This window comes from Macaca nemestrina, chromosome 18 (genome assembly GCF_043159975.1).
Source record: "Macaca nemestrina isolate mMacNem1 chromosome 18, mMacNem.hap1, whole genome shotgun sequence".
Classification (NCBI taxonomy): Eukaryota; Metazoa; Chordata; class Mammalia; order Primates; family Cercopithecidae; genus Macaca; species Macaca nemestrina.
Window position 1 is genome coordinate 76,597,244 of NC_092142.1, and position 25,434 is coordinate 76,622,677.

General features: G+C 41.5%; 1 long non-coding RNA gene across 1 annotated transcript in view; it reads right to left on the bottom strand.

Moving 5' to 3' along the window:
- Positions 1-7,647, bottom strand: part of LOC105491241 (uncharacterized) — a 131,406-nt gene extending 123,759 nt beyond the window's left edge. The window contains exon 1 of the long non-coding RNA XR_011616191.1: positions 7,512-7,647. This is a non-coding gene — a long non-coding RNA (uncharacterized lncRNA). The remainder of the gene's footprint in view (positions 1-7,511) is intronic.
- Between the last annotated feature and the right edge of the window lie 17,787 nt (positions 7,648-25,434).

Below are 25,434 nucleotides of genomic sequence, written 5' to 3' on the forward strand. Positions count from 1 at the left end.
AGCTTTTCAAAAACATTTCTTGAATTTAATCAAGTTCATTCTTTCATTTATTCTTTGAAACACACAGTTTCTATTTACCAATGACCGCCCTGCCCCAGGGATAAAAATGTAGAATTGTGTGACCTTAAGCACCAGCCTTAACTCTTCCAGACCTTGATTTTTTTCTCTGTAAAATGATCTGTGCTATAAACCAGGTAAGATAATGCACGTGAAACACTTAGCCTAGTGTCTGGCACATAGTATGCGCTCAGTAAATGTTAACCTGGTATTATTATTGCCTCCCAAGGCAGTCTGTTCCATTGCCAGGCAGCTACAATTACTAAAGCATTCTTCCCAGTTCCGAGTAAAAATATAGCTCCCAATGACGCCTGTTCATCTTAGCTTCCTTGATGTGAGCAAGAAGAATGAATTAACTTCTAAGTAGGCTCAGATAATACTTCTAAAAACCTGATACTCTGCACCAGGCGTGGACTGAAAAAAGGAAAACTGAGGTCAACTAGGGAGAGTGAGCTGGATTTCATTAATTCCATGGATTTCTAAAAAGAGCTAAGATTCTTTAAGTGGGTTCATTTTCTACCTTGCAAGTTTCTCTCTGTGAGTCCAATATACTGCTTAAATTTCATTTATTTCCTCTAGCTGTAGTGTTTTAGTAAGCAAGGAAAATTCTGCAAAATGACTTCACTATTGGCAGTCATTTGCCCTTGGCCAAACTGACTCGCAATTATTCTAGGAGTGTCAGAAGTTTCCAAATTAGCTTAGTCCCTGTCTGGTGCTGAGTAGGCTCCTCAGGTTGGGTCATGTCCATGCCCTGGGCCTCGTGCAGGATGGATCCTATTGCCCCTGAAGAGTAGGTGCCCGTTGTCCTGATTTTCCCCCACAACTGATTCAGCTCCTGCCAGTAACTACGACATTGACATTTCTATTTTTTCAGCATCCTGCACCCACTTGCACTAGACTCCTCTGTCTCTGGTTTTATTTTTTTAAGTAAATGACCTTTAACTGACAGCCGCTTCCCTTCTTGGAGAGACCAGGCTATTCACTTTCTTCAATGCACTCCCAAACTGTTGTGTTGTGCTCTCAGGTTAGACACGCCAAGCTGCAGAGAAGCTTCCACACCCACACACAGGTGCTGGGTCTAATTTTCAGAATTGTGAAATGATTTCCAGAAAAGTTAAGAAGCTTCTGTAGCTCTTCGGGGGTTACAATTACTTTTGTTCATGTACACACTAACTTTAGAATAATCCACAATTTTCCTTCAACTCAAGCACCCAAGAGAAAATAAACTGTGTAGTATTTTTTTTTAACAAAGTTCACTAAGTATCTACTATAGTCCACTGCAGACAGCACTAACCTCCCAACTGACCCTCTGTCTCTAATTTTGTCTTTAATCTATTCTCTAGTAGATCAGAGGACTGTTTTAAAATATATAAATCAGAATATCTTACAGCCCTGCTTAGAAGTGCTCAACAGCTTCAATTCTACTCAGAAGGAAATCGTGGACTTCAAAGCCCTATTCCTCTGGCTTCTGGCATTTCTCCACTCACACCATCTTCTCGTTTATTCACCACACACAAGCACACAGAACTTCTTACAGCGCCTCAAATGTGTCAAATCTTTCCTGGCAAAGGCTCACGGTTTTGCACTAACTCTTCCTTCCACCTGGATTATGCTTCCCTAAGGTCTAAATATCTGGCTCGGTCTCATCCTTTTGCCTCCATCATAAATTTAACTTCCTCTGAGAACTCCAGAGTAGAACCCTCTTCCTAACTATGCAAAGCTGCTCTTTCAATAATTTAGCATATTTTCTTCACAGCCAGCCATACTCAGTGCCATGCTTCTTAGAATTGCCACGATTTATGTAGATGATGGCACCAATTCCAAATAAATAAAAAGACTAATGAGAAGAATCTTCAAACACAGACTTGCTGCATTACTTCCTCTGGAGGGAGAAAAACAGTAACACAATATCAACCTTTAGTCATTAAACTTATGTGAATCGTATATAAAAGCTACCTCCGTAACAGCCCCAGAGACATTGCTAGGCATATGATTAAAAAGAAAATATTCTCCTTCCTTCTCTTGAGCAGTGCCTTGTTCGCTTTTTAAGGAAATCCTACCATGATGGAGCATCTCATTGTCACTGGAAGAGCCAAGTTTGATGTAATTGCAACAACAGGTTTCTCCTTTAATATTCCAATTTTCTTCTTGGACTGAATTACCAACCCACTTCAAACACTCCTTAGATGCTGCAAAAGCAGTAAAATTAAGCAGAGATATTTCCTCTTGATCACTGTCCATTGTTGTGCTCTTCAAAAGACAGACACTTGACACAGAAACTTCTGTCATCAGTGAACAAACAAGCCTATGGCTTATAAACCTAGCAAGAAGCACGTCCCAATTTCACAAATCCTGGAAATTGAAGAAATTCAAAATCAAAATAGAATTTAAAAGTAGCAATCAGGCCAGGCACAGTGGCTTATGCCTATAATCCCAGCACTTTGGGGGAGCTGAGGCATGTGAATCGCTTGAGGTTAGGAGTTCGAGACCAGCCTGGCCAACAAGGCGAAACCCCGTCTCTACTAGAAATACAAAAATTAGCCAGGTGCAGTGGTGGGCACCTGTAATCCCAGCTACTCGGGAGGCTGAGGCAGGAGAATTGCTTGATCCCAGGAGATGGAGGTTGCAGTGAGCCGAGATCACGCCACTGCACTTCAGCCTGGGTGACCAAGCAAGACTGTCTTAAAAAAAAAAAAAAAAAAAGTTGCATTCTGTAAATGCTAACACTTCGTGAGTGCTTACTCTGTATGAGAGGTGGTTCCAAGGCTTTAATAGGTGTTATTTCATTTAAACCCCATTATCAATTGTTTGAAGAGGTAGCTACTATCTCTGCATTTTACAGATGAGAAAACTGAGGCATAAAAAGATACAAATGCACAGTATCACCCAGAGAGTAAGTAGTGTATTAGGATTTGATCCCAGGGGTTCTGATTTCAACCACTTATTGTTTCACTGTGCACCAGAAAGACTTGGGAGTAAATATATCATATTTAAAGGACACACACAATAACCAAGTACTAGGAGTACCAAAGGGAAAAGGTTTCCGTAAGTGGTTATGCAAGACTTCTGCTGCTTTGCCAAAATCTTGAGACACTAATAAGTGTGGTCGTTCTACTCAACCTCATGTGATTCATCGACCAAAAGTTGTAGGGATTCATGCAACATCTCCCTTCTCTTGCAACTGGGGCAGATCTTTTATACCTAACCCTTGTCTGTCCGAGCTGTTACACTATAGAGTCTCACCACCAGTTTCTTCTCTTATGCAGTCAATTTTCATCCTAAATCTGTTCTAATCACTTTGACGTCCCATACCCACTACTTATTATACCAACTGGGTATGAATCCCCAGCTTTTCCCCTTACTATGTGGGGAACCTTGAATGTATTACTTAACCACATCTTAGGTTAGGTGCCCTCTTCTTAAGTGAGACTATAATAACTTTCTCACAATGTTCTTTTGAGGATCTCGTTTATAGTGACTCCTCAAAAAATGGTAGCTATGTTGCAAAATAAAGCACCAAGAATGTAAGACTTATGTGTGTGTGGCTCTACTAGTATTTCCAGGTTTACACCACACAAATGCCCTTCGAGAATTTTTACCTCTGAAGTCTGCCTTCTCTCCTGTAGACCAGCATTTCTCCCAGTGTGGTTCTTGGACCCTCTGGATCAGATTCACGGGCAGTGCTTTGAACATTCAGATTCATAGGCCTTGTTCATTGGAATCTCTGGGAATGATCTTGACTATCTTCATTATTTATTTTTTTATTTTTTAATTTAAAGTTTCAGGATATGTATGCAGATGTTCAGGTTACATAGGCAAATATGTGCCATGGTGGTTTGCTGCACCTATCATCCCATCACCTAGGTATTAAGCCCCAGAAGCATTAGCTTTCATTTTTAAAGCCTCCTCGCCACTCCAGCAATACACACATACACCAATGACCAAGTCTTACTGCCCAGTCTATGATCATGTTCTAAGATTCCTCCAGCTCTCCTGTCACCCAAATGTCATCATTTAAAGTCTGTCTGGAATTCCTCCTCATTCATAAAACCTTTCCAGATTCCACCCTCCAGAAATAACATGTTCTTGTTTTGAATTATCACAGCATTTATTTATATAAATGATGACTCTTCCTAATGTTTTCAAGCTCCTTGAAGTCAAAGTTAGTATGCAACTCATACTAGTATCTCCAAAGCTACCTGTCACAGGGCTTTGCCTGGAGTTAAGTGCTCAGTGAAAGTGAATTGAATAGACAGCATGGTGTCCAACCCAATGCTTTTAGATCATTTTGATAAACCACATGTATTAGAGTAATAACCTGACTCAGGGGAGGAAGAGGAGGGAAGTTGACAGAACAGACCTTAAATCTCTTTCTCTCCTCACCATTTTCTGATTCCTGCTGCCATCACCATCCCAGGTTGCCTCTTTATTCCTTAGCCCAAGTCTTGGTAAGGATGCAATGAGTGGGAGCCCTTCCTTGCTTCTCTTTAGCACAGTTGAGACTGGTGATGAAATTAGGTTATTTCTCTTTTAATTTAAAAACAAAAAAGGTCATCAATATAGCAAACACAAACAATGTAAAATCGTCATGTTTCCCTGGTAGGGGCTCCTGTATAGCCCCAATGACTGGAACAATTTCTCTGGCATCTTGGGTGACTTCTGGCTGTGTGAGCCCTGCAGGTTGATTGCTGTGCTCACTGCAGCTTTGCTAAACCAAAACCAATCACTCAGTCTGCTCCCTTCTTAAAGCACCCTACTATTTTGTTTTGCTCCCACCCACCCACAGTCTCTTTACAGCCTGGATTTTGCTTGGAGGGACATACCTTATCCCTAGGCAGTGACAAGCCAGATGGCACTAACTATGCCCGTGTAATTTCAGACCCAAGAGTATGATCACATTTCAATAGGATGAGAGTAATAATATGCATTTTCCACTCATTCTCATCTCACTATCCCATGTCACTCACCCTGTAGCTCTTCAAACACACCAAGCTCTTTCCCATCTTAAGCCTGTGCATAAGCAATTTCCTCTATGTACAATGCCCTTTTCCGCTATTCACATGAATATATGAATCTTTCCTTTAAGAATCATCTCTTCTTTTAAGCCTCAGTTTAAGCATTCAGTCCTCAAAAGAGGCTCCATGGCTGTATTTTTAAAGTAATCTTTCCCAATTCTTTTTCTACTTTAGTCCCTTATTTCCTTCCTAGTACATACCATAGTCTATAATTCTTCTATTCATTGTTTTTATTGGCTTGCTCTTTGTCTTTCCAGAAATGATAGAAAATGAACAAGGTCAAGAGTTGTACCCATCTTCTTCATTTCTGACATATAGTAGCAGCTCAATAAACATTTGATGAATGATGGAATAAAATACACAATATACAATGACAAGGAAGAAAAGGGAGTCACAATCAGATGCATCAAATCTTTTATTCATATAGTGTATAATTTTACCACCAGGAAATAATAACTTTTAATTTTGTAACAGTTAAGATCTCAACATTACCTATATGCTTTGGGTTATTTTGCTGTCAAAAGAAATAGATCCTTTTCATTCCGCTAGGTTGTGATTTACCATAATATTTATTCTATAGTCCCTTAAGAATAAATCTCTTTTCTTCCCATTGAATCCAACTCCTAGAGATTACAACTTGACATCCTTATGAGACATCAACACAGGGAAGACAACTTGAAGAAGCAGATGTGGCTATTTTAGAAGAAAAAAGAATTTCCACATACTGTTTTAACTTTGCAAGTCTCAAAGAATTCTTTCATGACAATACACTGAGAACTACTTCGTGAAAATAAATAGCCACAGAGGAATATGGATTTAATTGCTTGAAATGCTGCATTAGCTAAAATAAAACAGCTGTGATCACATTCTGGGGTAAAAACCATTGTTCAACAAAGAGTTCTATTAAAGATCACCCCAGTGATGAGTCTTGTTCTCTCAAACTCAGGCATGCCACTTCCTGGACCACCAGGGTAACAGTGATTTCAATTTGGGGGGACATCTGAGTTGGAGAAATGTTGTCTACGCCATAGGGCACAGGACTGCTTAATAGATTTTTCTTTTTTCCCCCAAATACAGAGCTCAAGTTACTCAAAATTACTCAGCAAAACAAATTCCTTTCATATTTCTATAATCCCAGGACACAGGAAAGGTGCTGGGCTGGCAGCTTGGACTTTCAGAGTTCCAGTTTACTCAAAAATAAAACGAATTAAGTAAAAGATGAAATGAGGAGCAGAGTTTGTCCAAGTTCTTCCTGAGCAGTCTCAACGAAGAGACCTTGTTCCCCAAGGATATGTCTCCAAGGTGGTGATATTTTGTATTTCTCAGGGTCAGAAACCACCTTGAGATACTGACAGGGCCATAGATCCCTCCACCTAAAATTCTCATGAACGTATTAGCACATAGTTTGAAACCCAACTTCCAGAACATCTAAAAACATCTAAAATTATCTATGGCCCACAGGCTCAAAACTCCCATTCTAAAAAAAACAGAAGTAGGGCTTGAGATGGGAAAAGCCAAGAATTCAAGTATTTTTTCCACCAACCACTATCATGTATCCATTTTAAATGCCTCTACCACACACCAGTCTCACCCCTAACCCCTCCGCTGACCATTTGCAAATTTGACGCGCAACCAATAGATCAAAGAAAGCAGGTAAGTAGAAAGGGAAGTTGAAGGGAAGGGGAGCAGAGGAGCTTTTGAGCAGAAACTCAAGTTGCAATATTCTGTAGAGTCCTATATTATTAATGTTATCCCCTTGACCTCACGAGCCAATGGTTCTCAAAGTTTAATGTGCATTAGAGTCAACCTGGGAAGGTCACCTTAACACGCAGATTTCTAGGTCTCCCCTGGCGTCCGATTCAAAAGGATCTTATTAATGTTTTATTAAACATTCGGCTGAAGCTAGTGGTCTTTTTCCTTTCATCCATACCCCTGCTAAGGGAATCTTCCAGGTAAGAGCTGTAGGGAGAGGTTGCTAGATGACTCAGCACCTGAAAATTGCCCAATTACTGATTATCAGCTAATCAGGAGCCTTAATTTCATCAGCAGGGTCCCTTTGCCATGTAGGATAACATATTCACGGGCGTGACGGCAAAAAGAGGAGGCCGTGGAGGCTGAAATCTTTCCTTTGCCCACCTTTCCCACTCATTTCTCAAGACTCTCCTTCCTCCACGGTAACTCGAGTGATTTTGACCCTCAAAAATGACTCGTCCCTTTTTGAATTCCTTTTATACCTCGTTTAGCTGTTTACTGTGAACAATAAACTGGAGATAATATCTTTCACTTGTTATCTAATTATTTCATGTTTCTTGTTACCCGATACCCGATTAATAATGCTTTGGGAGCAAAACATGTTTTCAATGTCTCTTCGCGCCACACAATATATAACTAATCACAAGCACACAGTGGGTACAACCAGCCCTTGTTGCTTTCACCTACCCAGCATCTACACTCCTTTTCTCCGCATTCTTCCCTGGTAAGAGCATCTCAGTTTCTTTTTGGAGAACTGCCTTCCTCCAGCCTGTATCCATTTGTTTCAGATGGGGCTAATCCCACCGCCATTCCAAGTGAGGGCACGTGATCTAGGTTGGGCCAATCAGCAGAACCCATTTCCCTGACTGCAGTGATTGGTTCATTATCATCACCTGACCTTTGCCGTGCTAAAGAGATTTCAGTCTCAGAACTTTAGCAAGTACAAGCAAGCAAGGAGTCGTCTCTTTCCCTGTAAGTTGCTGGGGTTAGTGAGTTGCTGGGGTTAGTGAGCTTCTGTCAGCCATCTTGTTACCACTAGGGGAAGATCTGTTCAAAAATGGAGCAACACACATTTAAGCAGGGCTGAGAGATACAGAGCCAGGGACGGAGTCCTACAAACCTGGTGTATTAGCCTATTTTCACACTGCTATAAAGATTACCCAAGAGTGGGTAATGTATAAAGGAAAGAGGCTTGACTCACAGTTCCGTATGGCTGGGGAGGCCTCAAGAAGCTTACATTCATGGCAGAAGGCGAAGGGAAGACATACATCCTCTTCACAAGGTGGCAGGAGAGAGAAGTGAAGAGCCCCTTACAAAGCCATCTGATCTCATAAAACTCACCCACTATCATGAGAACAGCCTGGAGGAAACCAACCCCATGGCTCAATTACCTCCACCTGGCCTCTCCCTTTACACGTGGTGATTATGGGGATTACAATTCAAGATGAGATTTTGGGTGAGGACACAGCCAAACCCTATCACCTGGTTTCTGGATTCAGCCAGGCCAGGAGCTCACCCTACCTCCCAAACTTCTCAGTTCCACCCAGTGTCCACATTAATCTCATGCTTAATGAATATCGATTTGTTAATACCTATGTTTATACCTGGGAAATATTTGGGTTCTGAAAGCCTACAAAATACCTCTTCACAAAATGTCAGTTGTTTACATTCTTTAGTAAAGAAGACTCATATGGTGATAAATTATGACCTCTGGAACCAGACAATTGAATTTGGATCCCAGCTCTGCCACTCACAGTTTGCATGACTTTGAGCAAGTTACTCAGAAATCTTTAAGCAGAGGAAGACCAGAGTGAAAAATGTGATTGAAAGATCATTTTCTGTGGATGATGGACTAGTGGAGAGGTCAGAGAAACTTTTTTTTTTTTTTTTTGAGACGGAGTCTCTCTGTCACCCACGCTGGAGTGTAGTGGCACATTCTTGGCTCGCTGCAACTGCTGCCTCCTGGGTTCAAGCAATTCTCCTGCCTCAGCCTCCCAAGTAGCTGGGATTACAGGCGCACACCACCACGCCTGGCTAATTTTTGTATTTTTAGTAGAAACAGGGTTTCACCATGTGGGTCAGGCTGGTTTTGAACTCCTGACCTCAGGTAATCCATCTCCCTTAGCCTCCCAAGGTGCTGGGATTACAGGCGTGAGCCACTGCACCCAGCCAGAAGCATTATTAATGTTCAGGCAACAGCAAATGAGAGTTTAGACTAAGGGCAGCATTATTTAGGATGAAAACCAGGGAGCAGACTGCAAAAACTGCAAGGCTTAGTGGCAAACAACATGTTGACTCATAGGGGAGATGAAATGAGGAGCAGACTTTGTCCTAATTCTTCCTAAGCAATCTTAGTGAAGAGACCTTACTTAGTTTGTTCACCCCAGAGGGGTCAACAAAACTAGTTCAAATATCTTTATTTGGAGATGCTAAAACACAGAGAAATACAGACTGCTAGCCAGGTAACAGGGTGCTTCTCAATTCTAGTTTGTCTGTTATTTTCGACAACACAGTTTTGGGGTTAGATCTGCAGCTTCCTTCTTCTTGAAGGACTTGAGCAGCTTCTCACCTCTGGGGCAGCAGAGGAAGAGCATTCTGGCAGGTGATGCTTTCATCTCTTTTATTTAAAGCTGTGTTAACCCAAGTCTTAGAGTTCCACTGGTGGTATGTTAGGTGGTTTTAGGTGGATTGCAGGTTGGCTGGCTATGCACAGACATTAAGTAACTTGGAATCACATAGAAAGAAAAAGCTATGTGAAGACGCCTGTCTTCCCTTTGCTTTCCACCATGATTGTAAGTTTCTTGAGGCCCCCCCAAGCCATACAGAACTGTGAGTCAATTAAACCTCTTTCCTTTATACATTACCCACTCTTGAGTATCAGTTTTTCATTCTTTTTCTTTTTTTATTTTTGTTTTGAAACGGAGTCTCATTCTGTCACCCAGGCTGGAGTGCAGTGGCGCGATCTCACCTCACTGCAGCCTCCATCTCCTGGGTTCAAGCGATTCTCCTGCCTCAGCCTCTTGAGCAGCTGGGATTATAGGCACACACCACCATGACTGGATAATTTATGTATTTTTAGTAGAGACAGGGTTCCACCATGTTGGTCAGGCTGGTGTCGAGCTCCTCACCTCAGGTAATCCACCTGCCTTGGCCTCCCAAAGTGCTAGGATGACAGGCATGAGCCACCACGCCCGGCCAGGTATTCTTTATAGCAGTGTGAAAATGGACTAATACACTAGGTTAGTAGGACTCTGTCCCTGGCTCTGTATCTCTCAGCCTTTCAGGCATCTTGATTATTTTGTCAAGGAAAAAAAAAATCTCATGTGGGAACTGAAACATCTTTTACACCTCTTTCTAGTACTTCCTAATTCCCTTGTTTACTAGGGAGCAGATCTGTTTCAAAACCTTGAGGAGGCCACAGTCTCTAGCTAGAGTTTAATAATATGGTTGTGTCTTTGTTAAATTTATTTTTACACATGCTTTCTATTTATGGCAAATGGAACTTGTTTTCCCAAATATAATAGCTATATGCCTCTTTTGAAAATAACTTATTTTATCCTAAGTAAAATGACTCCGTTTAAAGGAAACTAAAGAAATATGGCACACAGCCATGGCAGAAATTGAGAAAAGTGTCTACAAATGATGTCTGTCTAGGGCCACTGCTTCCAAAACATTATTCCTTGATGGTTAATCCTCTGGCAGTATGACAAACATCATCTTAGGAGGGTTAGCGCTGAGAACATCATTCCAATTACACATTGCAGTTAAAAGCCTACAGTGAGTAAAGGTGCCCTCTCTCTGGATAGCATATGCTTCTTGGCACACTTGTCCTGCCCCAGGAAGAATCCCTCAGCACTGCCAGGTGTCTGCCCCAACCTGTACTGAGAACAACCCCGCTGCGTATGCAGCATTCCTAGAAGTCCTCTGGGAGCCTAGTGCAATCTCCTCAACATGCCTAAACAATCCAGGAGTTTGTTTCACTCATTGTGAATAAACACACGCAGCCGCGATGCTTGGGGATGCTTAGGCTCTTGCTCCCAGACACCCATCCTTTGGCTGCCCGTGGGATGGATGCATCAGCTCTTCCCGGACGCCCGCCACGCTTCTGCTGAACGTTCATTCACACGTGCCTCAAGAAAATCTTCGGACACACACATCAAGCCATCTGGCATGGGAGTGTTTAATTTTGAGAGTGATCTTTTGTTTATTGAGAAGCGGACTCTTAAGGGGGAAAAAAATCACTTCTGGCTGAAGAAGAGTTCCAACGCTGCTAAACTTCTCCCCCTAGTGGACTTTTGAATGAGACTTGCAAATCACTCTGAACCAGAAGCACAAAGACCACTGTCATCGGGGCTTGTAGCTTTTGAATTTCACAAAAATGGCATTAAAAAACAAAAAAAAATCATTAACATGTGCATTTCCCTGCCACGCGCGCGCGCGCGCGTGTGTGTGTGTTTCTACTATAAAACACCAACCACATGACTTTCAGGAAAAGGCAAAACTATGGAGACAGTAACAACAACAACAAAAATCTGTGATTGCCAGGGGCTGAGAGAGAAGGAGGGATGAATACAGAACTTTTTCAAAAAGATGATATTTTTACAGAAGTCTTAGGTTTACAGTAAAATGAACAGGGAGGTACAGAGATAGCCATATACTGCTGACATACATATAGCCTCTCTTATTATCAATATCCCACACTAGAATGATATATTGGTTATAATTGATGAATCTACAATGGCACACCATGATCATCTAAAGTCACAGTTTACATTAGGGTTCACTCTTTATGTCCATTCTATGACTTTGGACAAATACATAATGACATGCGTCTGTCACTTGTATCATACAGAGTAATTTCGCTTCCCTGTAAATCTTTTATGCTCCACCTGTCCATCCTTCCCTCCCACTTAATTCCTGGTGATCCCTGATCTTTTTACTCTCTCCATAGTTTTGCCTTTTCCAGAATGTCATATAGTTGGAATTTTACAGTATCTAACCTCTTCAGATTGGCTTCTTTCACTTACTAATATGCATTTAAGATTCTGCCATTTCTTTTCATGGCTTGATAGCTCATTTGTTTGCAGTGCTAAACAATATTCCATTGTCTGAATGTATACGGTTTATCCACAAACTATTCATATTTACCCTACTATATCCTATTAAAAGATATCTTGGTTGCTTCCAAGTTTGGGCGATTGTGAGTAAAGCTGCTATAAATATATCTGTGTGCAGATTTTTGTGTAGCCATAGGCTTTCTGAGTGTGGTCTCAGGTCAGTAGCATCAGTATCACCTGGGAGCTTGTTAGAAATGCAGAACCTTAGGTCCACCAGATCTGCTGCATTAGAATCTGCATTTTAACAAGGTCTGTGGGTGATTTATGTTAAAGGTTGAGATGTGCTAATGTAGAATACCTGGTTATGGAAAGTAAAAAGTTCCTCTTCAAAGTTCCCCTTCTTCTTAAAGAATAATAATAATAATAATAAATATTAGAAATAATAGTTTCTTTTAAAGACTAACTTTCTTCAAAGCCTTCTTGAGTTTTGCTAATAACTCCTTGTTAAGCCTTATCCTATGTAGCTGTTAGACATAAGGGAGTAAGTACATTCTATGTCTTTGTACTTTAATCAAGATATTTGTGGTAGACATGTTCACAGGCATGTAGTACATTCTATGTCCTTGTACTTTAATCAATATATTTGTACTAGACATGTTCACGGGCATGTTCTAGCTCACAGCCTATGCCCCTTCATTATTTTGAAATGTTATTACTTTTCTAAGTGCTTTTGCAAGCAACTTCCTCTTTTCCTTTTGTTCTCCATTGCCTCTACTGATTTAGAAAAGTTTTGAGTTAGTGGCCAATCAGGTTTAGCTTAGACTGTGAGGTCCAGCTCCAACCAATAGAGATTGGACACAGCAGTAAGGACCCAATGCGTAAGGGATAAATATTCCTACCTTTCCTTTGTTCATTGTACTTTCGTGGCAAGATTGCTGATGAGCAGTACCCTTTCTGCAGAAAGTAAAGTTGGCTTGCTGGGAAAACTTTTTGTCTGAATGTTAATTTTTCCTTGTGGTACCAGGGAACAAGCATTTTATTTATAACACTGGTCCCTATCCTCAACTTGATTTCAGCCCATTAGAAAACTTGGGGGGGAGAAACGTCTTTTGTGGAGTTATGCAGGAAGAAAAACGGCAATCTGCTTAACGATGACAAACTTCATGCACTGGGCCAGACGTGGAGGCTCCTGCCTGTAATCCCAGCACTTTGGGAGGCTGAGGCAGGTGGATCAACTGAAGCCAGGAGTTTGAGACTAGCCTGGCCAACATAGCAAAACCCCACCTCTTCTAAAAATACAAAAATTAGCCATACATGGTGGCACATACCTGTAATCCCAGCTACTTGAGAGGCTGAGGCAGAAGAATTGCTTGAACCTGGAAGGCAGAGGTTGCAGTGAGCCAGGATCGCATCACTGCACTCCAGCCTGGGCAACAAAGCAAGACTCTGTCAAAAAAAAAAAAAAAAATGAACTTCATCCTTTTGATTTCATTTCTCAATTTCTTTACTCGCAGCTTTTCCCAACTGAGATGTCTTTATCTCTCCTCCACGTGTCCAGTTCTTGCTAAGTATTTATTCAGTAATTATCTCTGGGAACTTACCATATACCAGGCAGTATACTAGTTGGGCCCCACATCTGTCACCTCCTGTCTGCAGAATTTCTGCTATATAATTCTGTGTTAGACAGCTGCCATGGCCCCTTAGGTCACAAGCCGCTGGGAATTTGAACAGTGATTGAGAGGGAATTTCATCTTCCACCAGATGGGCAGGGAAAAGGTTGAGTTAATCTCATCTAGTTCCTCAGGGGTGGGGAACCACCTTTTATTGTTGGATTGTACACTGTAAATGAAGCCCCTAATCCTGAGATGCAGCATGGGTTTCTTCTCACTTGCCAATCATGAATATGTGTCAATGATTCCTGAAGCATTCTACTGAGGGCTCCTAGAGAACATGCAATAAGGGGGAAAAGTTATTTTTTAAAAAAGTGCAAATCCAATCACTTGACTGCTTAAAATCTTTCAATAATTTTTCAATCCTCTTAGGTCATGGTAGGGATTTGGGTCTTTAGTGCACAAGTTCCTGAATGGCCTAGACTTTATCAACCTCACTAGCATTATCTTTTCCACTCCTTTTTTTTTTTTTTTTCAATTCCAGCCACACTTGCTTTCCTTCTGTTCTCTCTTAAATTCCATGTTCCCTCCTACCACAGGGACTTTGCACATGATCTTTCTTTCTTTCCTTCCTTCCTTCCCTCCTTCCTTCCTTCTTTCTTTTCTTTTTTTTTTTTTTTTTTTTTTTTTTTTTTTTTGACAGAGGCTGACTCTGTCACCCAGGCTGGAGTCCAGTGGCGTGATCTTGGCTCACTGCAACCTCCGCCTCCTGGCTTTGAGCAATTCTCCTGCTTCAGCCTCCCAAGTAGCTGGGATTATAGGCATGCACCACCATACCTGGCTAATTTTTTTGTATTTTTAGTAGAGACAAGGTTTCATCATGTTGACCAGGGTGGTCTCAAACTCCTGACCTCAAGTGATCCACTGGCCTCGGCTTCCCAAAGTGCTGGGATTGTAGGCGTGAACCACCATGCCCGGCCTGCACATGATCTTTCTCAGCCTCCTTTATCTGAAAAATTCCTACTCATCCTTTGGACCTTGGTCAAAATATCCCTTTTTCAAGGAAAGTGTTCTCATCTCCCAAGCCAGGCACTGGTCCTCTGCTCATGCATTCTCGATGCTGCATACAGCTCCTTCAAAATGCTTACCACATTTTCACTGAACTATTATTTCTATGATTATTTACTGGTTACTGCCCTCTCCAGACCTATGCTGTTGATTCCGGTAACACCTGGTCACATGTGGCTGTTGAACATTTGAATGGTCACTAGTGCAACAACAGAAATCAATTTTTAATGTTATTTAATTCTAATAAATATAAAAGCTGATACTTGATTTCCTTTATGGGAATTTTAAAAGTATGGAACAACTGGAGTATGCAAAGCTACTTTTTCAGGTGTAAATTTGATGAAATCTAAAACAGACCAAGTATTTCCAATGGAAACCTAGCATCTGAATTAATATGTGCTGTATTCGTAAAATATAAACTAGATGAAGACTTAGTATGAACAGTAATGTAAAATACCTTATTAGTATTTTTTATATTGAGTTTATGTTGAAAAGATAACAGGAGTGATGGAAACAAAATATATTGACAAGTTTGTTAAATTAACAGATTATTTGTACCTGTTTCCTTTTACATTCCCGTGTGACTCCTAGGAAATCTCAATTACGTCTGTGGCTCACATTATATTTCTGCTGGACCGTGCTGCTCTACTCTAGGTTGTAAGGAGAGTTCTTAAAACCAGAACCAAGCATCAATTTAAGTGTTCAGTACCTAGTAAAGTAGCTGGAAAATAACAGATGTGGAATAAACATTTTTGTGACATTTAAATAAATGAATGAGTAGCCATCTCTGTAAACATGAAGACAGGGTATAGCACGTTTGCTCTATATTTTCTTTTTTGTTTTTTTTTGTTTTTTTTCTTTATTTTTTTTTTGAGACAGAGTCTCGCTCTGTGGCCCAGGCTGGAGTGCAGTGGCGTGATCTCGGCTCACTGCAACCTCTGCCTCCCCCGTTCAAGCGATTCTCCTGCTTCAGCCTTCTGCATAGCTGAGACTACAGGCGCACCACCACACCTGGCTAATATTTTTTGTTTTTGGTAGAGATAAAATTTCACCATGTTGTCCAGGCTGGTCTCGAACTCCTGAACTCAAGTGATCTGCCTGCCTTGGCCTCCCAAAGTGCTGGCATTACAAGTGTGAACCACTGCACCCGGGCTGTCCTATATTTTCTAACTTTATGCTAATTTTTTCTTTGCCTAGCATAGGGCCTTGAAAACAATGATAACAACTGCAACTGTCATTTTCAGTCACCTACTATTTGCAAAGGACTTTTAACCTTGTACAAATGTTGTCTCAGTTAGAGACAATGTATATGAAGTAACTTACCCAAAGTCACATTATTAGAAGACAGCATCTAGTAAACAATTGCTTGTCAATAATTGACTGAATAAACAACCCCACAAGGCCCAATAGGGCTCAATTATTATTGCGTTCACTCAATTATTGACCAAAAACAGGGCTTTGTGGGGTGGTTTGTTTTTTCACTCAATTATTGACAAGCAATTCAAGAATTATGATGAAATCTTTCAAGATTTCTGTTGCCTTGGAGGTGAATATGAATCCTTCGATTTTGTCTGATTTGAGATTACTTTCCCCAGTTTATAAAAGCTCCTAAGGGATTTTTAAGTCTGAAATTCTGAAATAGAAACAAGAAAAAATAATCTGTTAACAAAAGAGTAAGATTCTTAGGTTACAATAAATTAGCTTTGGAAACACCAAACACACATCAGCCCTCACGAGCTTGAGAGAAGGTCCTGTTCAATCTGTAATTTGCCCAAAGATACCCTAAAAACACCACAAAACCTAATTAATTAGGAATAGGTGAACTTCAACGTGCTGGAGCCATTCAGCACTTTAGGCTAATTATCCAGTCTTACAAGCACAAGGAAACACACTGTGTATTTGGCTACATGCTTTGCTCTCCACTTTTAAACCCGTATGTATATTTTAATGGCAATTTAATCCATATGGTTGAGATTATTTGCATTCAATTCATCAGAAAGCAACTTCTGAAAGAAACTCCAATCTAATCACTTCCTCAGTGTGCTGTGCCAGACGTGAGCTCCTTCTGTACAAATTTCTCTAGCAGAGCCGGCTGGGTGGTATTAACATTTGTGTTAGCTAAAAGCAACATAGAGATTAAGTACAGGGTCCCCTCAAGCCAAATAGCCTAGGTTCAAAAATCTGTTTTTCACCACTTAGTGTGTGTGTGACTTTGGACTTACTTTCCTGATAGGGTTTGGATCTGTGTCCCCATCTAAATCTCATGCCCATTTGTATTCCTCAGTGTTGGAGGTGGGGCCTGGTGGGAGGTCATTGAATCATGAGGGTGGATTCTTATGGTTTAACACCATTGCCCTTGGTGCTGTCACCACGATAGTGAGTTCTCATGAGATCTGGTGGTTTAAAGTGTGTGGCACCTACCCCCCACCCCTCTTGCTCCCGCTCCAGCCATACAAGAGGTGCCTGGTTCCCTGTCACCTTCTGCCATGATTGTAAGTGTCTTGAGGCCTCCCCGGAAGCCAAGCAGATGCCAGCCTCATGCTTCCTGTACAGGCTGTGAAACCATGAGCCAATTAAACCTCTTTTCTTTATAAATTACCCAGTCTCAGGTATTTCTTTACAGCAATGCAAGAATGGATGAATACATTTCCTTATTCATGAAAAGGGTAAAGTAACAATAGCCCATGTGGGTTATTATAAAGATGAACTGAGTCCGTGTAAAAGCTTCCCTCTGTGAAGCTTCTAAAAGCCAGACACTGTTCTAACCATTAGCTATCAGTGTTATTATTAGGCTCAGTTGCAAGTGACAGAAAAATAACACTGGAATGGCTTGTACGTGATGGTTTATTTCTTTTACACATAAACGCAGGCAGTCCAGGGCTGGTATGATGACCCCATGCTCATCAAGAACCCAGATGCTTTGTATTTTGTTTCTCTACCAACATCAGCACACAATTCTCACCGTCTGATCCAAGGTGATAACCCCAGCGCTAGCCAATTTGACCACGTTCCAGCCAGAAGGAAGGAAGAAAGAGAGAAAGTCACATTTCCTTCCTTCAAGACTGCTTCCTAAGATTGCTTGGGGCCAGGAGTTCAAAAACAGTCTGGGCATCATAGTGAAACCTTGTCTCCATAAAAAAAAATAAATAAATAAACAATTAGCTGGGCATGGTGACACGTGCCTGTAGTCCCAGCTACTCGCTACCCAGGAGGCTGGAGACAGGAAGATCCCTTGAGCCCAGGAGTTCGAGTCTGCAGTGAGCCACAATCCTAATCTGCACTCCAACCTGAATGACAAAGCGAGACCCCACCTCCAATTTTTTTTTTTTTTTTAAGGATGCTTCCTAGAGGTTACACATACACCTTCTGCTTCTATCCCAATGAATGGAACTTAATCTCATAGCCATGAGTAGTCTTAAAGGAGACTGACTAATGTAGTTTTTTATTCTATAATTTATTCTATTATTATGACTGTAGAAAAAGAGAGAGAATACATATTGAGAACAACCAGCTGTCTCTGTCACAGATATGGAGTAAAGGATGAAACACTCCATTCTTGACAACAAGCTGTGTGCAGATTTGGCATGCAGACCAAATGGAGATCTTCGGAAAATAGAACGCGGTTGGAGAAAGCTACATCTTTAACTCAGTCCGCAGCAGTCTCCACATGCTGTTTGTTTATAAATCCCATAAATATATGCTGCATAAGACACTAAATAAATGTTGATTCTAATTATTGTACAAAAGTGACCACAAATCTCCTCTTCTTTCCACTCTCACCAGAATTATATCCATGCAAGATCTTCAGATGCTTGTGGATTTAGAAAGAAAAGATCACAATTTCTCTTGCCACACTCCAAAGCCAACTTGTAACCCTTCTTCCTCTATCATAACTGAGAAAGTGATGATGCTCCAGCAAGCTCATGGTGCCCCTCCAGAGACTGACCACAGATGCTTGTGTTAGACAAGACACCTTCCCACCCCGTCTGCGTCTTTACAAATGAAAGATGTTGACAACACACCCATAGATAATAGGAAACATATTTTTGGCCAGTGAATGAGCTTTTTTTGGTCAGGCTTGAGGACTGTAGCAGATATTTGTTGGAAGCCTTCCCAGCAGCCCACTCCACTTTCTCCTTCTGAACAACAAAACAGTATTTCCCAGCCTTGCAGTGAGGCTTAGGACTGGCTTAAGCCAATCAAAATGTGTGCAACCCTGTGTCCACAACAATTATTTCAGACTTGGGCATGTGATGGAATGAGATGTGAAGATGTGGGAGCCTTGGAGAAAGAAGTTTCAGTGGATGTTGCCATTCTCTTGGGATCACAGAGATATTCGGTTTGAGTTGGGGTTTCTGTTAAGTAGTATTCTCATCAACACTGAGCCGTGAAAGGAAATGCTGGCAATATTTAACAGGAGACAAACTAATCAGGAGGCCATAAGTGAACATTTATGATACCAGGCGTACCAAGATGGAAATACTACTCTACCATTTTACCACCTGTGTTATTTGAAGGAAACACAAGACGCACTTTCTGAATCAAGAAACTGGGGATAACTATATTGATCTCACGGCATTGTGCATATAATGCCAGACAACAGAAATGAAATTGCCCAGTGCCAAGCCTATTTCCCAGACATAGAAATCAATAAGGACACAGATAAAAAGAAAAGTAAAAATTATGTTTGCTGAGTGGCTGGCTACTACAAAAACAAATTGTATATGAAGAGTCCCTGTAAGGTATACCCAAAGAGGCAGAAGGGCAGAGCTAGGATAAGCAGCTTGGATCCCGAGACTTCACGTGACAGGACATGAATGACAGCAATCCCAGACACTCTGAGTAAAATTCACATACAGTAAGCAGAACGTACATTTTATGGCATAGTTCTGCAAGTTGACAAGCACATTCTGTTGTATAACCATCATCCCACTCAAGATATGGAATAGTTCTACCATCTGCCAAAATTCCTCCATACTGCTTTGAAATTGATTCCTTTCTCCATCCCAATTCCTACCCCCAAAAGATCCACGAGTCACTGATCCCTTTTCTGTCCCTATAGTTTAACCTTTTCCAGAATGGCATATAAACAGAATCATCCACTTAGTGGTCTTTTGAGTCTGACTTCTTTTACATCATATAATGCATTTGAGAATCATCCAGGTTGGGGTGTAAACCAGTATTTTGTTTCCATTGCTAGCCATTTAACATTTGATTAAAGCCCATCTTTCTTCTTAACGGTGTAAGCCACATGGGATGACAGACTGGAGGGAAAGAGAGCTGAGTTCCAATTATCATTTTCAAACATATGCACCCAAATACATATATTTGAAACTGTTGGATGGAAAGCAGCATGTTGGAATGTGCTATAGACTGAATCATGTACCAGCAAAAATCCTGTGTTGAAGCCCCAGCCCCCACTGTGACTGTATTTAGAGACAGAATCTTTAGGAGGTAATTAAGGTTAAATGAGATCACCTGCGTGCAGTGGCACACACCTGTAATCCCAGTACTTTGGGAGGCCAAGGTGGGCAGACAGGTTGAGCTCAGGGCTTGAGAACAGCCTGGGCAACATAGTGAAACCCTGTCTCTACAAAAAATACAAAAATTAGCTGGGCATGGTAGCACGCACCTGTGGTCCCAACTACTTGGGAGGCTGAGGTGGGAGGATGGCTTGAGCCTAGAAGGGGAAGGTTGCAATGAGCCGAGATTGAGCCACTGCACTCCAGCTGGGACAACAGACCAAGACCTTGTCTCAACAACAACAACAACAGAAAAGTCACACGAGGCCATAAGGGTGGGGCCCTAATCCAATAGGATTGGTGCCCTTATAAGAGGAGGAAGAGAGACCAGAGCTAGGCAGCACACTCTCTCTTTCTTCCCCAACCCCACCTCCCTAGCCATGTGAGGATACAGCAAGAAGCCAAAAAGAGAGACCTCACCAGAACCCAACTATGCTGGAGTTTCATTTGGGACTTGTAGCCTCCAGAACGGAAGAAAGTTAATTCCTGTTGTTTAAACAACCCAATACCAAACTACAGTATTTTGTTATGGCAGTTTAAGCAGACCAATACTGAGTGGCTCAGAAAACAGACCTGCAGCCAGGAGTCAGTGAGCTGGGTTTGATCCCAAACGTGTTTCCTTTTTTATAGAACAGGGATGAAAATAACCTTCCATGCAGGCTCATCATGAAGACTAAACCACATAGATGATATGTAAAATTTTTAACCCATTTCTTGACACTAGGAAATGCCCAGTGTGGGGCACTTCATATTGCCCAGCTTTGTATCCATCCCTGTACCCAGTATGAACTCTTATATATGCAAGGATGCTCTGGAAATATTTGCACAAAAAAAATTGAAATGCAATTGGACACACTAAGGAACCTGTCTTGTGTTTTGATTTTTTTAATTTGTAAAATGAAGTTGTTAATGCAAACGAATGTTTCTGAAATCCATCTAGTGTGTTTAACACAATCTAAACAGAAAATGATTTTATGATAGTCATTTCCATGTTAGTATAAGCAGATTTCAGTTATTGACACAATTAGATGTTTGCATGTTAAACTATTTACCAATAATTATGAAAAGGAAGCATGTGTAACTTTGTGAAGTATAATGTATCTACAACCAGACGGAAAAGATTTGGGAGAGGTAAAGAGGGACAGTGAGGTGCTTTTTTTTTGCACCTGGAATGACAATTAGTTCTTCTCAAGGCTTTGAGGGGGGCCTAAGGTAAAGAGGAATGAGAAGAGCAACTTGTCTCTTGGCCTTCATAGCTCCCTTAAGGAAGGAAGACGGGACAGGTGGCTGTTTTGTCTACTCACTGGTACCCACAGTGCAATGCTAGAGCTGGCTCATTCCAGCTCTTGAGAGCCAATTGTGCACTTCCCTTCCCAGCTCCATGTTCAGCGATATCATGTTGGTGGCTTAAAATTGGCCATGCTGGGAATTTACACCATGCAAGGTGTGAAGGTCAATAACTGAGTGTCAACTTGATTGAATTGAAGGATGAAAAGTATTGTTCCTGAGTGTGTCTGTGAAGGTGTTGCCAAAGGAGGTGAATGTCTGAGTCAGTGAACTGGGAGAGGCAGACTCAACCTCAGTCTGGGTGGGCACCATCTAATCAGCTGTCAGCACGGCTAGAGAAAAGCAGACAGGAGAAGATGGAATAGCAGACTTGCTGAGTCTTCCAGCCTTCATCTTTCTACCCTGCTGGATGCTTCCTGCCCTCGAACATCAGACTCTAAATTCTTCAGCTTTTGGACTCTTGGACTTACACCAGTGGTTTGCCAGGGGCTTTCGGGAGTTTGACCACAGACTGAAGGCTGCACTGTGGGCTTGCTTCCCTACTTTTGAGGTTTTGGGACTCGGACTGATCCACCACTGGCTTCCCTGGTCCTCAACTTGCGCACGGCCTATTGTAGGACTTGACCTTGTGATCGTGTGAGTCAACAGTCCTTAATAAACTCCCATTCATATATACATATATCCTATTAGTTCTGTCCCTCTACAGAATGCTGACGAATACAGAAGGCAAATGCTATGCATGAGGGCATCCCTCACTTCTCTGGAGAGCCAGTTGTTAAACATTTACTAGGGCCATGGCCCAGAGTCACTACTTCCCAGGGAAGGAGCAGGGAACGATGCAAACTGCCCTTCAGAAATCCCTAAGAAGGGTGGAACGTGGATAGCAGAGGTCCGGGGTAAATGGACCAAGAGAGTCAAGAAGGTTAAGGAAGCCCAGAATTTGGAGTTCATTTTTGTTTATTTTTTTGAGACAGAGTCTCACTCTGGAGTGCAGTGGTGGGATATCAGCTCACCGCGACCTCCACCTCCCGGGTTCAAGCGATTCTCCTGCCTCAGCCTCCCGAGTAGCTGGGACTACAGGTGCGCACCACCACGCCTGGTTAATTTTTGTACTTTTAGTAGAGACAGGGTTTCGTCATTTTGTCCAGGCTGGTCTTGAACTCCTGACCTCAGGTGATCCTCCCACCTTGTCCTCTCAAAGTTCTAGGATGATAGGCATGAGCCATTGCGCCCTGCTAGAATTTGGATTTTAGACAGAAGATCTTTCTTTATCCCTCACCATTTTTGAGGTTCAATGTATATTTGAGACCTGATTCCGATAATTAAACCGTGTGTGGAATTGAGAAAAGAATCTTCACCGGGGTCTTTTTACCCAGTAACTCCACTGCCAAAACAGCCACCTCCAATGCAAGTATAAAGAATTCATGCAAGGATTTAGCTCATCAGGCGGCTTCACACATTGTCACTGTCATAGAGTACAGCCTGGAACCATCTAACATCCTGCAACAAGGCTCTAGTTACCTCTATTATGGTGAACCCATGCAAGCAGGTACTGTCAGTCTTTAAATATTCTTCTACAATTTGATTCCTGATAGTGTGGGAGAGGAGCCATGACAAGTGAGAAAAGTTACAAAGCAGAATGATTTTAATAAAAGTTGCATAAAATGTAAAAAACCATAAAGGTTATAGAGTAGTTAACTGTGAGTGGTGGGGTTAATGGTAATTTTTTTTTTTCCTTTGGTGCTTTTCTATGTTTTCAAATTTCCCCATGGTGCGAAGGCATGACTTCTTGAAATAAGGAAAAAATGAAATACTGCTTTTGGTTTGTTTTGTTTTGTTTTTGAAATGGAGTCTCTGTCACCCAGTCTGGAATGCAGTGGCTCCATCTCGGCTCACTGCGACTTCTGCCTCCTGGGTTCAAGTGGTCCTCCTGCCTCAGCCTCCCAAGTAGCTGGGATTACAGGCATGCGCCATCATGCTCAGCTAATTTTGTATTTTTAAGTAATTTCTCCAACTAGATAATGTAGCACCTTAAAACCTAAAATGTGGTTTCTCTACATAAAAATAGTTTGAAGCCGGGCGCAGTGGCTCTCACCTGTAATTCCAGCACTTTGGGAGGCCGAGGTGGGTGGATCACGAGGTCAGGAGTTCAAGACCAGCCTGGCTAACATGGTGAAACCCTGTCACTACTAAAAATACAAATATTAGCTGGGCGTGGCGCCTGTAGTCCCAGCTACTCAGGAGGCTAAGGGAGGAGAATCACTTGAACCCGGGAGGTGGCGGTTGCAGTGAGCTGAGTTCATGCCACTGCACTCCAGCCTGGGCAACATGGTGAGACTTGGTATTAAAAAAAAAAAGTTTTTGAATTAATGAGATTTAACAACCATTATGCCTAATAGGTAATAAAACAAGGATAATGAAATCATCAATTGTATCTGATAAAACAACCATAGCTATTTCTTTCTCCTTCCTGTATCTTCCTCCTGCTTCTTTTACTGATAACATTTAAGGATCATTTTCCACATATAAGCCTTGGAGCCAAGTAAATTAAATAAATTAACTCGTTTATTTTTCAGAACAAAACTATGAAATGGATACCACTTATATCTCCATGCAGAAACATACAGAAACAGAAACCTAGCATCAATAAATGTGTTGCCCAAATTCTCATTGCCAGTAAATGCAAAACTCTAACCCTAGTTAATAAAAGCACACATTCTGTATCAGTAAATAATCAAATTAAGCCTTGTTACTCACATGGTTGTCCCTTTAAGGAGTTGGAAGGCTCAATGCTCAGAAAGTTAAGATCAAATATGTACTTTTAGTTCTACGGATTCCTTGGGCTGTGGTCACAGTTGAAGACTAAACAATTGCAACACAATGACCCACACTGCAGATATTTACTGAAAAACACAAAGGAACTTTTCACCTATCAACTATCAACATGACTTTAGAGACAGTCAACAGGATTTTCAGTTGGTCAGGCAAGAACTAATCGCTGAGCATTTCATGTGTACATGACACTGTTACTACTTTCTGGGGATACAGCAGCAAAATAAGGTGAATATGATCCATGTCCTTATGCAGTGTGTAGCCTTGTAAGACAGACTAAGGAACTCAACAAGCAAGATAAACGCTGTGATGGAGAATTGCAGGCTTCGCTGTGAAGCTGTCACTCTCTTGACATAATAATGGTTACACTCATAGCTACATTCAGTCCCAGTTTAATCTGATCATCTTTTATAAACTGACTATGCTTAGCAAATTTTTTGGTACACAGGGTAGATTCATTGCATGCACTCTTCTGGGTCTTGATAAACCAATTTCTAAATGTGCAGAGACTTACAAACTAGAATAGACCAGGACTCCTGCAAAACACCTCTTAGGAATACAGCAAGAGTTTGAGACTTAGTAAGAGAATGGCGATTACGCAGGTGGCTAAAGGAGTGGCCGCTTCCAATATTCCTCTTGAAAGAAACATTATCACCCCCCACTGCTCGGCCTCGCTCCTTTAATAAAAGACTACACTTTCCATCCTGGTACCAGAATTCCAGGAAATCCCTCACACACACCCCAAAGAACCCCAGGATTGCCATTTCTCCTGACAGGGAGACTCGTTCAGTGTGACATCTGGCTGGCTTTATTGGCGGATTTCTCATGCGCTTCCCTTTGCTGCAATATGCATATTACCCAGCAGAGGGCAGGATTATACAACACATTCTCCCCACTAGCACTAAACAAGAGGGAGGATGGCACGGACCCACCAGCATCAAAGGAGGTTAAAAAGCACAGGACACATTTTTGACTGTGTGCTAAGAGATGACAGCATGAGAAATATTAAATACTTGGAGCTGGGACTCAATATGCCTGGACCCTGGAGTCTGACTGGTAGGCACTTCACCTGTGGATCGCAATTTTCCCAACAGGATGGTGAAAGTTTTATGCTATTAGGTTGCAAAAGTAATTGCGGTTTTCTCCATTAAAAAGTAATGGTCCTCAAATCTTATTTCTCCTCTAAATTTCTATAATTCTACATTTTGGCTTATTTAATAAATAAACCTCAAAT